At 38.4% G+C, this 19,019-nt stretch overlaps 1 protein-coding gene across 2 annotated transcripts in view; it reads right to left on the bottom strand.

Annotated features, from left to right (window-relative positions):
* The window catches only part of NPEPPS (aminopeptidase puromycin sensitive), a 101,169-nt gene that overhangs the window by 40,544 nt on the left and 41,606 nt on the right, over positions 1-19,019 (bottom strand). The gene's annotated exons all lie outside the window — the stretch shown is intronic.

Genomic DNA, 19,019 nt, shown 5'->3' with positions numbered 1-19,019 from the left:
TATGTAACCTAAGTTAAATATGCTCCTTAGAAACAATTACACATCCTATATTAATTCACAAAACTTTTATAAGGGAAACAGGGCTGCTATAAATATGAAAAGGTTTTCTACCAGATTCCCAGACACGCTTCATTCTCATCTTTGTGTGACTATGATACTGCTTTATATGTTGCAGTCTTACTCATGAACATTTGAAATACTGAGCAGATTGCTAAGATTTCGGTGTTAAAGATACATCAGTAAAAGTTCTGTCCCCCACCCAAACATAGGTAACAATTCCAACAAGATATAAATCATATTTCCAGTGAAATTCTTTGTTACATTTTACAGAAATAAAGAAGGTGAAAACAGGTGTGTGGATTAAATTTAGACTTTGATTTATTCCCTACCAGGAGTGAGAAGAGTCTGCTTATTTAACTGATACTTCAGAATGCTTAGTTGACACTTTAGGAAAAGAGCTAAGTAGATCAACTCCCAATCACATCATATCCCCATTCCAAAAGAAAAACTGCCCAAAGAGGCAGCCTTAATAAGCACTTGAAAAGATGTTCAACATCTTTAACCATCAGGGAAATGCAAATCAAAACCACAATGGAAAAAAAAAAAAAAAAAACCCACAATGAGATACCACTTAACACCCACTAGGATGACTATAACCAAAAAGATAGACAATAATAAGGTTTAAGGGAGGATGTAGAGAATTTGGAACCCTCATACATTGCTGATAGGAATGTAAAAATGTTTCCAAATGCTATGGGACAGACTTCCCTGGTGGCACAGTGGTTAAGAATCCACCTGTCAATGCAGGGGACACGGGTTTGATCCCTGGTCCGGGAAGATCCCACATGCCACGGAGCAACTAAGCCCGTGAGCCACAACTACGGAGCCCGTGGGCCTAGAGCCCGTGGTGCTCCACAACAAGAGAAGCCACTGCAAGGAGAAGTCCGCGCACTGCAATGAAGAGTAGTCCCCACTCGCTGCAACTAGAGAAAGCCCACGTGCAGCGACAAAGACCCTGTGCAGCCAAAAAAACAAACAAAAACAAATGCTATGGGAAACAGTCTGGCAGTTCCCCAAAAGATTAAATACAGAGTTACCATATAATCCAGAAATCCCACTCTTAGTTATATATCCAAGAGAAATGAATACATATGTCCATACAAAAATTTATACACAAATGAGATCTTAGTAGCCAAAAAGTAGGAACAACCCAAATGTCCAACAATTGATGGACAGAAAAAACGTGATATACAATGGAATATTATGCTACGACAAAAAGAAACGAAGCGCTGATATATGCTACAAAATGGATATGCCTTGAAAATATTATGCTGAGTGAAAGAAACCAGACACAAAAGGCCACATGTTTATATGAAATGTCCAGATTAGGCAAATCCATAGAGACAGAGTAGACTAGCCGTTGCCTAGGGCTGGAGGTCATGCAGAAATGGGAAGTGACTGCTCATGGGTACTTTCTTTTTGCGATGATGAAAATGTTCTAAGGGACTACCCTGGTGGTCCAGTGGTTGAGAATCCACCTTCCAATGCCGGGACGCAGGTTCAATCCCTGGTAGGGAACTAAGATCCCACATGCCGCGGGGCAACTAAGCCCGTGCACTGCAACCGCTGAGCCAGTGCACCTCAACTAGAGAACCTGCATGCCGCAAAATACAGAGCCCACGCGCCACAACTACAGAGCGCACACACTCTGGAGCCTGCACACCACAGCTAGAGAGAAGGCCCCGTGCCGCAACTAGAGAGAAGCTCGCATGCCGCAACGAAGAGCCCACATGCCGCAATTAAGACCCGACGCAGCCAAATAAATATTTTTTTAAAAAAAGGGGAAGAAAATGCTCTAATTGATTCTGACGATGATTGCACAACTCTGTGAATATATTAAAAACCACTGAATTGAACTGTATGGTGTGTGAATTATATCTCAATAAGCTATTATTAAAAGAGAGGTAGCCTTACCAGTCACAGGCTTAAGTTTGATATGAGTAACAGTGATTCAAACTTAATAACATTCTATGAACCAGGCAAGATGCCCACAATTCACTTTTTTTTTCAAATGAGTCAGCCAAAGATTAAATTTCCAGTGTTTCTTTTTTTTTTTTAAATATTTATTTATTTATTTAGGTTGCGCTGGGTCTTAGTTGCGGCATGCAGGATCTTTTAGTTAAGGCGCGCGGGATCTTAGTTGCCGCGTACAGAATTCTTAGTTGCGGCATGCAGATTCTTAGTTGCGGCATGTGGACTTCTTAGTTGCAGCATGGAAACTTTTAGTTGCAGCATGCAGACTCTTAGTTGTGGCATGCATGTGGGATCTAGTTCCCTGACCAGGGATCGAACCCGGGGCCCCTGCACTGAGAGCATGGAGTCTTACCCACTGGACCACAAGGGAAATCCCTCCAATGTTTCTAATACGATGGTTCAAACATGTCTTTATAAAGCCAAAATCTTTACAAAACCAATAAGAAACTATAACTTCAGTTTTTAAAAGAACTTTAATCAATTATTCCTCATTTTACAGATGAAGAAAATGAGGCATATAAAGTTAATGATTCACCTAAGGTCACAGAGCTGGACTAGAACTCAGTTCCCTTCCTATTCCTGTTGCCAAAATTCTTTCTGCTATCATAAGCTAGTTCCTAAATTTGAACAAAAACTCAAGACTTGGTATATATATACAATATTAATGAAATCTCTACTGAAACAATGACTTTTACTGGCAAAAATCTGAGATTTGCTCTAACTTGATCCCCAAGAATAGAATCTTACTTTGCCTACAGGGAAGCTAAGAAGCACTTCAAGGCTTAAGTATGTACCTTTCTAACTAATATATGAAGTAGCATTATGATACCTCTGAGGTACTATGATCAAAGACCATCTCCATAAAAGTTTACTAAAGCTAACTTGTTTTTATAGATGCACAAAAAAGCTTCAAAATGGTAAGAAATGAAGCTAGAAAAACAAAAGAATAGCAGTTTTTAAATTGAAATAATCAAGCACTGTATTGTTCGGTTACATTCTACAAAATATGCTTCCAAATGTACATATCAACTATACATGTGTACCAAAAAAGGAGCAAAATTTCCGCCAAAATTCTCTTAGTAAGAAGGGAGTAGCCATATATTTGAATTCTTTAAATGTCTATTGTATTATGGGATACTCTTCCAATTACTTTATATTGGACAACATGTTACTTGGCAAATGTACATTAGAGTTTGAAATAACCTCGGTCAATTGTAGTTTTGTATATTCTGCATATGGCACCACCATTTATCCAGTAGCTCAAGTCAAAAATACGAAATGATCCTAACTGCCTCCCCTCCATGTCTGTCTGTCTCGTATATCATACATCCAACAAGCAAATTCAACACCGTTAATCCCAGACTTTTCAGTGTCTCCACCACTACAGCCCAGTCCAGAGTACCATTATTTTCTCTCCTCGACCACTACAATAGCCTCTTAACATTGCTGACCAGGGGATTTTTGCAGAAACTGTGGCTGGCAATTTGTTACATAAGAGAATATTGAAACACCCAAGTTTGAGTAAATATCAACAACTTTTTTTGCACGTAATGTACTTATTTGAAACTTTGTACATGTCTTACTAAAGCATTCTAATACTTTGTTAGAGTGTGATATGCAGTACAGCAGGCACCTCTGTGCAGGGGAACAGAACATCTATCACAAATATACTGTGTTTCACTACGCTTTCCCCTAAGAGCAGACTCTACCCTTTCTGGCAGCATTTTTTTTTTTTAGTCCTGTGTATATGATTTCCTCTAGCATATATTCTTTTATTTTACCTGAGAGTCGACAAGGTGGATTTTTGCGAAACGCCACAAGAAGGACCAGGTTCGGGACTACCACTACACTTACCAGAATGTCCAGTTACCCATTCTCTAGCTACTGCTAAGAAAAATTGCTTGTAAGTCATTTTATTCCATGCATTAAGTTTACAGTAAAATTTTAAATGCACTGAATAAACCTCAATTACTCAAATAGAAACTTACTTTCTTATACCATTTTCAAGTTTTCTGGAAGATACTGAAGTTTGCCAGATATTGATCAGACTGATCAACTCCTTTCATATATTTATTATACTCTAATACAGGGGTCCCCAACCCCCAGGCAACGGACCAGTAGTGGTCCGTGGCCTGTCAGGAACTGGGCTGCAGAGCAGTAGGTGAGCGGCAGGAGAGCAAGCAAAGCTTCATCTGCCGCTCCCCATCGCTCACATTACCACCTAAACCATCCCCCCGCCATCCGTGGAAAAACTGTCTTCCACAAAACCAGTCCCTGGTGCTAAAAAGGTTGGGGACAGCTGCTCTAATATATAAGTGGGCTTAGTTATCTGATGGCCAGTCCTCCTGTCTTCCTTCCTGTAGATGTTATGGATCCATGCTATGGAGAGGCTATGGATGCGTCATGAATAGTTGTCACCATGTGGACCAGTCTCTTGTCTTTCCATATAAGAAGAGTCACTTCTCCCTTCCGTAAGAATGTCATTTCTCCCCTCTGCAGATATTTAGATTTCTCCTTTAATTGGTTTGGTAGATCACGATTCTCTCTTATAGTCCCACAAACTCTGGTTTTATTTTCAACAATATTTCAGATGTGGACACACTGTTGTAATAACTGTCTTGGTAAATATGGTGCCACGAACCAAGATAACGTTGTAGGACCGATAATATTGTTTCTTATAGTTTCTTTCCTTCATCCATGTAAATCTCAAGGTTGCATATATATCCAGTTTCACTTTCACCAACCATCCTGACCAAAATTCCGTATTTTGTAAGTTTTCTGGGGTTACAGGTCTTGAATCTGAGTCATCCTCTCTACTTTATCACTGCCTCCACAAGTGACAGCTCTTGTATGGTTATATAGATTGATTGAAATTTTGGTAGAGGGACTTCCTTGGTGGTCCACTGGGTAAGACTCTATGCTCCAAATCCAGGGGGCCCAGGCTCAATCCCTGGTCAGGGAACTAAATCCCACATGCATGCTACAACCGAGAGTTTGCATGCCGCAACTAAGACCCGGCGCAGCCCGCATAAATAGATAGATAATAGATAGATAAATAAATAAATAGATAAATAAGTAAATAAATATTTTAAAAACTTATTAAACATTTTTGGTAGAAAATAAACCAAAAGAGGTTTAACTTTTGAAATTCTGTCTGTAGGAAGTGGAGTTCCTGAGTTATCATTAAAGTGAAGAAATGTCATTATTTGTTGGAACCTTCTTCTCGTCATAATCTTTGGAAAGATAGGTGTTTCAAGTAAGGTATCAGTCGACCAATGTTCTTTCCAGTGTGACTTTCTTATTTGTCCCAACAAAGTTATTAATCCAAGAAACTTCTTCATGTCACTATTGGTTACATCAGAACATTTTAAACCCTCATCATACTTTTTATATGATTTTTCATTCTGCTGATGATACAAGTTTGTTTGAGACGTGACCAACTCAAAAAGTCGTTACCAAAAATTGCTATTTCACTAACATTTTGCGGGTTATTACATTCAATAGTTAAACCTGGGCTTTCCCGGTGGCGCAGTGGTTAAGAATCCGTCTGCCAATGTAGGGGACACGAGTTTGAGCCCTGGCCCAGGAAGGTCCCACATGCCACAGAGCAACTAAGCCCGTGTGCCACAACTACTGAGCCTGCGCTCTAGAGCTCGTGTAACTACTGAGCCCACATGCCACAACTACTGAAGCCTGCACGCCTATAGCCCGTGCTCCACAACAAGAGAAGCCACTGCAATGAGAAGCCCGCACACAGCAACGAACAGTGGCCCCAGCTCGCTGCAACCAGAGAAAGCCTGCACACAGCAACAAAGACCCAACGCAGCCCAAAATATAAATAAATAAGTAAATTTATTTATTTAAAAAAAAAGTTACACCTGACACACCTGTAAAGTCTTCTAATTTTTGTGAAATGTTGTCTTCAACCCATTCTTCTGCCGAAGAAAAGGATCATTCTCCAGCACCATGGGTTTCATTTTCACTTTCCATATCAGAATCAATCACTAAGGTGTTTTGTCTTTTTGTTGGTCTAATATTCACATTTGTCTGAATCAGAACTATGTTCTGAAGAACTATCATCTTCTGAAACACTAATATATACGTCGCTCAGACAAACAGTGAAAGTATCTGGATAAAATTCACTGAAATATTCTTCACTCAAAATTTCACAATGCATCATTTTTGAAAATTTTACGGTAATAAACTTGCGTTTATAGTATACACAAGGTGGAACAAAAACCTAATGGAGCAAAATGTGAATGATAACGACAATCATAAGTTGTATAATGAACCCTTGACCAATTTTAAGCTCTAACAATGTCTCACGGTGATGTTAATTGTATCGGCTAACAAAAGACGTATTAATATGTCCCCGGTCAATAAACTGTTAACTGGTCTGTTTCCACTTTTGCTGCCTTATAATCTTGTCCTCACACAGCAGCTAGAGTAATCAGTGAGATCTAAGCCTCTAACAGAGTCCCAAATATTCAGAATGAAAAGCTAAGTCTGCTTAAGATGGGCAATTATTTCTTGGAGAGGACCAAAAAAAGCACTCACCATAAAATAAAAAAATTGATAGATCAAATTTCGTTAATATCATACTGTACGGCACAGGGAACTATATTCAATATCCTGTGATAAACCATAATGGAAAATAATATATATATGTAAAAAAATTTTTTTAACTTGTAATTATCAAAAGACACTATTAAGAAAATGCACAGGCAAACCACAGACCAGGAGAAAATATTTTACTTTGTATATATGACAAAACACTTGTATCCAGAATACACATAAAAACTTCTACAACTCAATAAAAAGACAGACAACCCCAGGGCTTCCCTGGTGGCGCAGTGGTTGAGAGTCCGCCTGCCGATGCAGGGGACACGGGTTCGTGCCCCGGTCCGGGAAGATCCCACATGCCGCGGAGCGGCTGGGCCCATGAGCCATGGCCTTTGAGCCTGCACGTCTGGAGCCTGTGCTCCGCAACGGGAGAGGCCAAACACGGGCAGAATCTTCGACATTGGTCTTACCAATACAATGTCTTTCTAGATATGCTTCCTCTGGCAAGGGAAACAAAAGCAAAAATAAACAAATGGGATTACATCAAACTAAAAGGCTTCTGCACAGCAAAGGAAACCATCAATAAAACAAAAAGACAACCTACCAAATGGGAGAAGATATTTGCAAATGATGTATTTGAAAAGGGGTTAATCTCCAAAATATATAAACAACACATACAACCAACAACAAAAAAACCCCTGATTTTAAAATGGACAGAGGAGCTAAATAGACATTTTTTCCAAAGAAGACATATAAATGGCCAACAGGCACATGAAAAGATGTTCAACATCACTAATTTTTAGGGAAATGCAAATCAAAACCACAATGAGATATCCCCTCATGCCTGTCAGACTGGTTATTATCCAAAAGACAAGAAATAACAAGTGTTGGCAAGGATATGGGGAAAAGGGAACTCTCATAAACTGTTGGTGGGAACGTAAACTGGTGTAGCCACTATGGAAGACAGTATGGAGATTCCTCAAAAATTTAAGAATAGAATTACCGGGACTTCCCTGGTGGCGCAGTGGTTTAAGAATCCATCTGCCAATGCAGGGGACACGGGTTTGAGCCCTGGTCTGGGAAGATCCCACATGCCGCAGAGCAACTGAGCCTGTGTGCCACAACTACTGAGCCCGAGTGCCACAACTACAGAGCTCTGCAACAAGAGAAGCCACTGCAATGAGAAGCCCACGCACCGCAACACAGAGTAGCCCCCGCTCACCACAACTAGAGAAAGCCCGTGTGCAGCAATGAAGACCCAACACAGCCATAAATAAATGAATGAATGAATGAATGAATGAATGGATAGAATTACCATATGATCCAGCTATCCCACTTCTGGGTATTTATCCAAAGAATAAGAAAACACTAATTCAAAAGATATATGCACCCCTATGTTCATCACAACCTCATTTACAATAGCCAATATATGGAAACAACCTAAGCACCCATCAACAGATAAATGGATAAAGACGTGGGATACATACACAATGGAATATTACTCAGCCATAAAAAGATGAAATCTTGCCATCTGCCACAACACTGATGAACCTTGAGGTTATTATGCTAAGTAAAATAAGTCAGATAGAGAAAGACAAATACCATATGATATTACTGATATGTGGAATATAAAACAAAACTAATTTTAAAAAAGCAAAATAAATGAACAAACTAAATCAAACAAAAACAAACATGCAGATACAGAGAACACAGTAGTGGTTACTGGGGGTGGAGGGTGCCCAGGAGAGGGCAAAATGGGTAAAGGAGATCAACTGTATAGTGATGAACAGAAATGAAATTTTTGGTGGTGAGCACACTGTATGGTATACAGAAGTAGAAATATAATGTTGTACACATGAAACATAACAAAATGTCATTGAAGATACGGAGCAATGACTAGAACTCATATTTTGCTCCTGGTGCCTCACTGTTGTTCCTCAAAGACTGTAAGCATTCTCCAACCTCAGAGTTTCTGCAACTTCATGGAAAATTCTTTATCCAGTTACCTACACATTTTATGTCATTCAGGTCTCTGCTCAAATCACTTCTTTAGAAATCTGTTCTATCATCTTAAACAACAATCTTCACTCTATATCCTCTTATGTGATTTCTGAGTACTTATCCCTACTTTACACCACATATTTGTTACTGTCTTTCTTTCCAGATTGAATATATGTATCTAGAATGTTGAGTCTTGGTTTTGTCCACAATTCTACCTCCAATGCTAGAATGGTTTCTGGAACATAGTAGGTTTAGTAAATATTAGCAGCACAAATAGATCACTTTAAAAAGCAACAGACTAAGTGATTATATCATAGAGATCATCAATACCATCCATACAAAATACATTAATAAAAAAACCCTGGGACTTCCCTGGTGGTGCAGGGAATAAGTTGGCACAGGTGGATAAGACTCCACGCTCCCAATGCTGGGGGCCTGGGTTTGATCCCTGGTCAGGGAACTAGATCCCAACATGCATGCCACAAGTAAGGAGCCTGCCTGCCACAACTAAGAGCCAGTGCAACCAAATAAATATTTTTTTAAAAAAACTTTACTAATGTTATATGAATGGGGATTTATAGCTAGAGAGAAATTTTCCAATTAAAACATAATACAGTGATTCAAAAAGGGATCTATCTCAAATACCTTAGAAGATAATATTTGCTCTGGAACAATTAGATTGTTCAAAGTGTGGAAAGCCATTAATACTAAAATACATATGAAAAGTCTGAATAAATATACTTCATTGAAGTAGAGAAGAAAAGGTAATATTTCTAAATTAATGTTCATATTAATTTAATACTAATGTATCAATAACAGTTTATATTAACATATTTATAATTTAAAATGTATACATGTAAACTGAGCATTATAAGTAGACACTTTCCTACATCATGTATAAACAATAAAATTAAACTTAACCAAACTTAACCTTGATTAAAAAGCTTTTTAAAAAATATTTTAAATGGGAGAGTAGGAATCTTATAATCAGGCATATATGGTTATTCAACTCTCTGAGCCTTCATTGTCATACTTGTAAAATTAAAATCATTACCTACTCCTTAGTTATTTGAAGATTATATAATATACTCTATGCAAAGTGTTTAGCATAGTGTCTGGTTATGACAAATTACTTATCATGGAGTGCTACATTTCAGAAAAAAATTAAATGTAATTGGCATTTTCAAATCTATGGATATAAACATACCTATTTGGGAATAAGCATGCATGTGTTAAGTATGTATTTTAGTAATCAAATAAACAGAAGCAAAATTTGAATATAACCATAGCATGTACAAAACTATAACAAGAAAAATCTTATACTCAAAACTACTAACAATATTCACTTTGACTATAAAAGTTTACTCATGACAATATATACCTACAAAGTTCATAACAAGATAGACCTATAAATTGGATTTTAAATGTCACTTTTTAAAAACCAATTAGGATATAATTTTGACTTAAGTAAAAAAAATTTCAGAACACAATATGCTATCATTTATGAGCACACACACATTACATATGTATATATAGAAATATAGACACACACATATCCATATATCTATAGATATCCGTAGATATACAGACACACACACATGAACGTATATACACATATATGCGTGTAAATGCATAGAACAATCTAAGGAAGGATACATACAAACCTGACAACTTTGTCTCCACGCAGGAGAGCTGGAAGGCTGGAGAGGCCTTATTAGCAGGCTTACTTAGTACTACATATCTTTTGAACTTGGCATCATGTGTACATATTAACTATGAAAAAAATTTTAATTGTTTAAAAAATCTTTTTAAAGATATTCCTTTTGAGATCCTGGTCAAATTTTTATAGGGAGCCCATTTATCAAAAAAATCTAATGAATATGTGTTCTCATTCTGGGTTTTCCGTGTGGCTTATTGACAAGGAGGCACTCTTGCCTAGGTCTTTAGGACTTTGGCCAACCATAATTCAAAAACCATACTCATCTTTAGAAAACACAAAAGGTGAAGTGGCTCATCTTCTTTGTACAATCAGCCAGTGCAAAACTCTCTAACTATAACCAAAAGAAGGCAGACTCTTAATCACTGTACCACTTAGTCTCTGACAAAATTTGAGAACCTCTCTCACATGAGTTCTTCTAGAACAAAGAGTTTGTTCAATATTTGTGCAGGTATCCTATCTAGTCCGATACCTTTCCTTTAAATTACCCTGCTTACTTCCACAAAGAATACCAGGATCCTCAGGCCCCTTCGTGAATCTGCTTTACTTCATTGTAATTTCCCCCCTCTCAGCTGGCCTTTCCCACTTTGTCACTTAATATGTTAATTCTCGTTCTCTCTTCTGCCATAATAGGCCTCAAGAGGGATACAATGCCTTTTATTTAGTAAACACCTACACCGCTATAAGGGAACCTACTGTTGCCGTAAAAGCCAATTTGTGTTATCAATGAATAACACAATGAGTAATTATGAGGTAACTCCTGCTCTCCTTATTAAAAAAAATCTAGGTCAGGGACTTCCCTGGTGGTGCAGTGGTTAAGAATCTGCCTGCCAATGCAGGGGACACGGGTTCAAGCCCTGGTCTGCTAAGATCCCAAATGCCATGGAGCAACTAAGCCTGTGTGCCACAACTACTGAGCCTGTGCTCTAGAGCCCACGTGCCGCCCGTGCACCTAGAGCCCATGCTCTGCAACAAGAGAAGCTACCACAATGAGAAGCCCACACACCGCAACGAAGTGTAGCCCCTACTCGATGCAACTAGAGAAAGCCCGAGTGTAGCAACGAAGACCCAACACAGCCAAAAATAAATAAAAACAAAAACAAGGCAACTTGTAAAAAAAACAAAAGAGGCACCGTTAAGAAAGTGAAGATGCAGAAGATATTTGTAACACACAAGGGGCAGAGAACTTATATCCAGAACATAAAAAGAATTCCTTTAAATTCTAAGAAAAAGACACAGAACCCAGTAGAAAAATGGACAAAAAATTTTTAACAGATACATCACAATAGAGGAAATAAATATGTCCAATATACATATAAAAGGTAACCAACCTCATTAAAATCAGGAAATAAAAATTAAAACCTCCATCAGATACCCACCAAGTTAGCTAACAGCAAGAAGTCTGAAAATATCAAGTGTTAACGAGGACAAGAAAAGATGGTACCCACTCCTGGAAGTAGTGTAACTGCTCTAACCTAAAGATATGTATACCCTATAACCTAGCAAGACCACTCCTAGGCATATATTTTATGGAAAAGTGTGCTTATGTGCACCAGCCTGAACATTAAGTACACAGCAGCACTGTGCACAGTAGCCCCAAACTGAAACAATCCAGATGTTCATCAATGTCCACCAGTGGGAGAATGGATAAATACATTCAGTATATTCCTATAATGGAATACAGGGCACTGCAGCTACACAAAATGACATGGATAAATCTTTAAAACTTAATACTGAGTGAAAGCAACCACACAGTATTTACTGTGATTCCATTTATATAAAATAACAAAAAAAAAAGGGTAAATTAAGCTATATTGCTCAGGGATGCACACTTACATCGTCACACTATAAAGCAAATTAAGAAAATTACTGAGGACTTCCCTGGTGGCACAGCAGATAAGACTCTGCACTCCCAATGCAGGGGGCGCAGGTTTGATCCCTGGTCAGGGAACTAGATCCCACATGTATGCTGCAACTAAGAGTTCGCATGCCACAACTAAGGAGCCCTGTGCCACAACTAAGGAGCCCCCTGCCGCAACTAAGGAGCCCACGTGCTGCAAGTAAGACCTGGAACGACCAAATAAATAAATAAGTATTTTTAAAAAGAAAAAGAAAATTCCCACCTCAAAAGTCAAAGTAAGGTAGTCTCTTTGGGGAAGGAGAGGATGTGATCAGAAGGGGGCATATGAGGGCTTCCCTGGTGGTGCAGTGGTTGAGAGTCTGCCTGTCGATGCGGGGGACATGGGTTCGTGCCCTGGTCCAGGAGGATCCCGCGTGCCGCGGAGCAGCTGGGCCCATGAGCCATGGCCGCGGAGCCTGTGCGTCCACAGCCTGTGCTCCGCAGCGGGAGAGGCCACAGTGGTGGGAGGCCCATGTACCGCAAAAAAAAAAAGGGGGGCATGTGAGAGGTTCTTAGGGTTATAGTACTAAGCTGTAAAATTGTTACATGCATTTTTCTGAGGTAATGATAATTTTCACAATAAAAAGTTTATAATTTTTAAGGAGGGGGGTCATACTAAAAACAGATGGATACCATCTACCTTAACGCCAAAACATTTCTTATAGTGTTTTAAACACAACTAAACCAATTCAGTAAAACAGATTTAAAAGACGAATATAATTTACTCCATAGATGCTGAAAACAGAATACAAGTTCAGTAGCCACTCTTGATAGAAACTCTTAATAAAATTGTTATCGATAAAAGTTCAATGCTTGCAAGTGATAAGACTATATGTCAGGAAAGTCTAAAAGAGTCAACTGAGAAACTATTAGAAATAAAAAGAAAATTTAGTAAGGTAGCATGATACAAAATTAATATAGAGGGATCAAGAACCTCATATATCTCATAACTAGGAGATATAATGGAAGATAAGACCCCATTCATAATAGCAACAAAAAGTATAAAACACCTAGGAATATATTTAATAAGAAATATGTAAAATCTTTACGAAGAAAATTTTAACACTACTTAAAGACACAGAAGACAAACAATGGAAAGGTAAATAATATTCTTAGTTGGGGATATATCTTAAATATTGTTAATTCTCTTAAGTTACATATCATATGATCCCAATAAAAATACCAACAGGATTTTTTTCATTTTATAATTATGCAATCTGACTCCAATGTCCATATGCAAAAATAAATAAGAGGAACTAAATGAATTCAGAAAAATAAAGTGTAACAAGAGGGCTTGCTCTACCAGACATCAGAACATATTACAAAGTTACAGTAACTATAATAAGTATGGAACTAAACACGAATACAGAGCATATTCAAAGAGTAAGAAGAAGAATCAAATACATATATAATTTAGTGTATGATAAAGGTGGCAACTGGATGTGGGGAAAAAGATGGATTATTCCATAAATGGTGTTGAAGCAAAAATCTAAGTTGTATTCATACCTTATACCTATTAGGAAAATTCCAGATGGAACAAAGATTTAAATAACAGGAACTACTAAAATAGTGATTTAAAAAAATAATCTCTGGCTGGCAAAAGCCTTTCTAAATATGTCTTAAGCACATGAAAAGATGCTCAACACCACTAATTATTAGAGAAATGCAAATCAAAACAACAATGAGATTATCACCTCACACCTATGTCAGAATGGCTATCACCAAAAGGTCTACAAATAATATATGTTGGCAAGGATGTGGAGAAAAGGGAGCTCTTGTACACCGTTGGTGGGAATGTAAATTGGTGCAACCACTATGGGGAACAGTACGGAGGTTCCTCAAAAAACTAAAAATGGAACTACCATATGATCCAGCAATTCCACTCCTGGGTATGAATACAGAAAAAACAATAACACTCATTCAAAAAGATACATGCACCCCAATGTTCACAGTAGCACTATTTACAACAGCCAAGACACGGAAGCAGCCCAAGTGCCCAATAACAGACAAACAAATAAAGATGTGCTACAGGGACTTCCCTGGCGATCCACTGGTTAAGACTCCATGCTTCCACTGCAGGGGACATGGGTTTGATACACACACACACACACACACACACACACACACACACACACACACACAGAATGGAAAATTAGCCATAAAAAGGAATGAAATTCTGCCATCTGCAGCAATGTGGATGGACCTAGAGAATATTATGCTTAGTGAAATATGACAGGCAGAGAAAGACAAATACTGTATGATAATCACTTATATATGGAATCTAAAAAATAATACAAACGAACGTATATGCAAAACAGAAACAGACTCACAGATATAGAAAACTAGTGATTACCAAAGGGGAGACAGAGGTAGGAGGGGCAAGACAGGGGTATGAGACTAACAGATACAAACTACTATGTATAAAATAGATCAGCAACAAGGATATATTGTATAGCACAGGGAATTATAGCCATTATCTTGTAATAACTTTTAATGGAGTATAATCTGAAAAATACTGAATCATTATACTGTACATCTGAAGCTAACATAAGATTACAAATCAACTCTACTTCAATTAACATTTTTAAAATTTGTTTTAATAACTAAATGTCTTAAGATCTAGAAGTTATAAAAGAAACAAATACATTAATACAAAACAGCTTGGCATTATAAAAATAACCATAAGCAAAAATCAAAAGACATATAACAAAATCAGGGAAAAAATACTACAACCCATATTATGGAAAAAGTTAAATCAGTAAAAAAGGGCAGCACCCAAGTAAAATGGACAATGACTTGAACAGATTACAGAAAAGTGAAATACAAATGGCTTTTTAAATATATGAAAGATTTAAATTTTACAATATAAAGAAATGCAAAGTAAAGGCAGTGCAAAATAATCATGTTTTACCATCAGATTAACAAAGATCAAAAAATTTGAGATATAGATACGCTGCTGAGCAGGGTGTCTGACTAACAAGCTGGTAGGTGTTGATACAATTTCTATAAAGTGCAATTTGACAATATCAATTAAAATCACAAATATAAATACCTTCTGACCCAGCAATTCCACTTCAGGAATTTATCCTAGATAAATGATGTGAGATATGTACAATACTATTCATTGCAGCATAGATTCTTAATGATTTATGATAAATTCATTCCATTTCATTATAAAAAGGGGACTTCCCTGGCAGCACAGTGGTTAAGAATCTGCCTGCCAGTGCAGGGGACACAGGTTCGATCCCTGGTCCGGGAAGATCCCACATGCTGCGGAGCAATAAGCCCGTGCGCCACAGCTACTGAGCCTGCTCTCTAGAGCCCGTGAGCAACAACTACTGAGCCCACGTGCCATAACTACTGAAGCCTGCGTGCCTAGAGCCCGTGCTCTGCAACGAGAAGCCACCGCAGTGAGAAGCCTGTGCATCGCAACGAAGAGTAGCCCCTGCTCGCCACAACTAGAGAAAGCCTGTGCGCAGCAATGAAGACCCAACACAGCCAAAAATAAATACATAAATAAATAAATATATAAAAATTTAAAAAAATCATAAAAAGGAGGAAGCTCTTTTTTTTTAATATGCTACTTTTTTTTTTTTTGGCTGTGTTGCATGTTCATTGCCGCGCACAGGCTTTCTCTAGTTGCAGCGAGCAGGGGCTACTCTTCGTTGCGATGCACCGGCTTCTCATTGCTGTGGCTTCTCTTGTTGCGGGGCACGGGCTCCAGGCACGGAGGCTTCAGTAGTTGCACCACGCAGGCTCAGTAGTTGTGGCACACAGGCCCCTAGAGTGCATGGACTTCAGTAGTTGTGATGTGTGAGTTCAGCAGTTGCGGTGCGTGAGCTCAGTAGTTGCGGTGCGTGAGCTCAGTAGTTGCGGTGCATGGGCTTCAGTAGTTGTAGCTCGCAGACTCTAGAGCACAGGCTCAGTAGTTGTGGCATACGGGCTTAGTTGTTCTGCCACATGCGGGATCTTCCTGGACCAGGGATCGAACCCGTGTCCCCTGCATTGGCAGGCAGATTCTTAATGACTGCGCCACCAGGGAAGCCCCGGAAGCTCTTTATGTACTGATTTATAACAAGCTCCAAGATAAGCAAAGTACAGAACAGTTTTTCAGAAGATGCTACATTTATATCAAGAAGGAAGTTTACAATTAACTAAAGTTGTTACTTCACCAGTAAAATTTAGCAGAAGCAATTAGATTTTTTAAATTAATTTTTATTGGAAGAAGCAATAAGTTTTAAGTTTAGAACAACACCTCTTCTTCCTCACTTCATTTAACATTTTAATGTTAGCCCTCTACCTACACATATACACTCTCTTTCTCCCTCTCGCTGCATCAAAAAAGCCTTCTTATATTAATATTTGAGCATGATTGGGACTTCCCTGGTGGTGCAGTGGTTAAGAATCTATCTGCCAATGCAGGGGACAAGGGTTCGAGCCCTGGTCTGGGAAGATCTCACATGCCACGGAGAAACTAAGCCCATGTGCCACAACTACTGAGCCTGCGCCCTAGAGCCCATGAACCACAACTACTGAGCCCACGTGCCACAACTACTGAAGCCGACGCACCTAGAGTCCGTGCTCCGCAACAGGAGAAGCCACCACAATGAGAAGCTCCCACACCACAATGAAGAGTAGCCCCCGCTCGCCATAACTAGAGAAAGCCTGCACGCAGCAACAAAGACCCAATGCAGCCAAAAATAAATATATAAATAAATTTATTTTAAAAATATTTGAGGGCTTCCCTGGTGGCGCAGTGGTTGAGAATCTGCCTGCTAATGCAGGGGACACGGGTTTGAGCCCTGGTCTGGGAAGATCCCACATGCCGCACAGCAACTGGGCCCGTGAGCCACAACTACTGAGCCTGTGCGTCTGGAGCTTGTGCTCCGCAACAAGAGAGGCCACAATAGTGAGAGGCCCACGCACCGCCATGAAGAGTGGCCCCCGCTTGCCGCAACTAGAGAAAGCCCTCACACAGAAACGAAGACCCAGCACAGCCAAAAATAGATTCATTAATTAATAAAAAAAATAAAATAAAATAAAATATTTGAGCATAATAATCTTGGATTGAAAGGTAATCATTAGTTGAGCCATGATACACTTTTCTCCCTCTTTATGTTTAAACATGGTGAAATTTAATCACAGAAAAGGAAGTACAAAGAGAGAACTACAAGGTGGTACACTCAGGAGCCCACATTTTTTAAAAGATTGAAATAGAAAAAACATACAGAAAGTCAGCCAAAGTTGTCATTGCTTATGTCATATAAACAGGCCTCTAATGGATTCTGCTTTCATATTATATTGAGATTCAAATGTAAAATCTTCTAAAAATCCCAACATTAGAAGCTCCAATTCAACTGTACTTTAAAAGTTCCTTTATATATTGTCTATTTGGAACTCAGAATGTCATTTCCTCCAAGCCACTGCTGTATGTAAGTAACAGGAAACCTAGCCCACATAATTCTATATAGCCCACACACGCCTGTATAGTTCAGTAACAGATTAAACATGTGATGAGGTTTTATTTTGTTTTTTGGCAACCTACCTACCATATTGTTTCTGTGGTTTTAGAAACCATTCTGGTGTATTGCACAGTTACAGATCAAGCAGTAACTATATTCACAGTTCCATATTTTGAAATGGATTTATATAATATAATAATGATCCTACCCCATTAGGCTATCTAAAAAGTCTAAAGAGAATTAGCCATATACCAAATACAAATCAGGCCCAAGAGAACAAAGAAATCCCTTCTAGAGTAAACCTATTTTAACTAAATTACTGTTGTATATTTAGTTAAAATGACTTATCATTAGTACAAGTACTAGAGTAACACAAAGACATAGATTGTAGACCTGGTTCTGCCGCTGATTATGTGGTCTTACAGTATTACTTAATCTGTTTGGATCTCAGTTTCTTCACCTATAAAACAATTAGAAACTTTATTTCAAGTAACGGTGTAGTATATAATTTAAACAAATTCTCCCTCTCACTTACCCAACTCCCTCAAAACTAAAAAAGTTAGATGGGGGAAAAAATCTCTTCTTAAAAAGCATCAAAAAGCAACAAGATAAGGAAGTCAAGATGAAAAAGAAATAGGATTACAAAAGTAGGAAACTATCCCATGCCAGGCCACTGTTGTTCTAGAGTCATGTGTTGATTTGGTAGACATGCCTTAGAGGCTGAGTCTAGTAGGCCCTTGGGACAAAAGTTGGAATTCAGGGTCCATCAAGACTAGTGGGGAGGGGTCTTGGCAAACCAGTTCCTCCTTTGGACCTGAACCTCAAAAGGTGATAACCTCATAGTAAAGGTGACTAAGAAGAAAACTAGTTCACACATGGAATGCAATAAGACTTCAGAAAATCTGAAGCCCTGATGTTGGAAGAAGATTATAACTAGTACTAGTGACCCCCAGATGAAGTAAACAAAAATCTTCCCTAGACAAAGAAAATATCATGTTATTTTGACCAGATAATTTTCCTAATTTAACATACAATAATCAAATAAACCCTGGCACATCAGAGGACAAGACAAATTAAATGAAAACAGTTAAAACAATGGATGATAAAACAGGAGTCCCCAGGTATTAGCAGATATATTTATATACTTTCTTACTATGTTCAAGAAGATAAAAGCCCAAGCTTGAAAAATCTGGCAGAGAATGACAAGCTACCCCCGCCAAAAAAACCCACAAAAACAACCTGTACACTTGGAAAAATAAATTATAGAACAAAAATATACAATGACAAAAACTGAAACAAAACACAAAGAAAAACACCTTCAATGGACAACCTTAAAAGCAGA

Source organism: Phocoena phocoena, chromosome 19 (genome assembly GCF_963924675.1).
Source record: "Phocoena phocoena chromosome 19, mPhoPho1.1, whole genome shotgun sequence".
NCBI classification, from domain to species: domain Eukaryota; kingdom Metazoa; phylum Chordata; class Mammalia; order Artiodactyla; family Phocoenidae; genus Phocoena; species Phocoena phocoena.
This window is presented reverse-complemented; position numbering and strand designations above follow the sequence as displayed.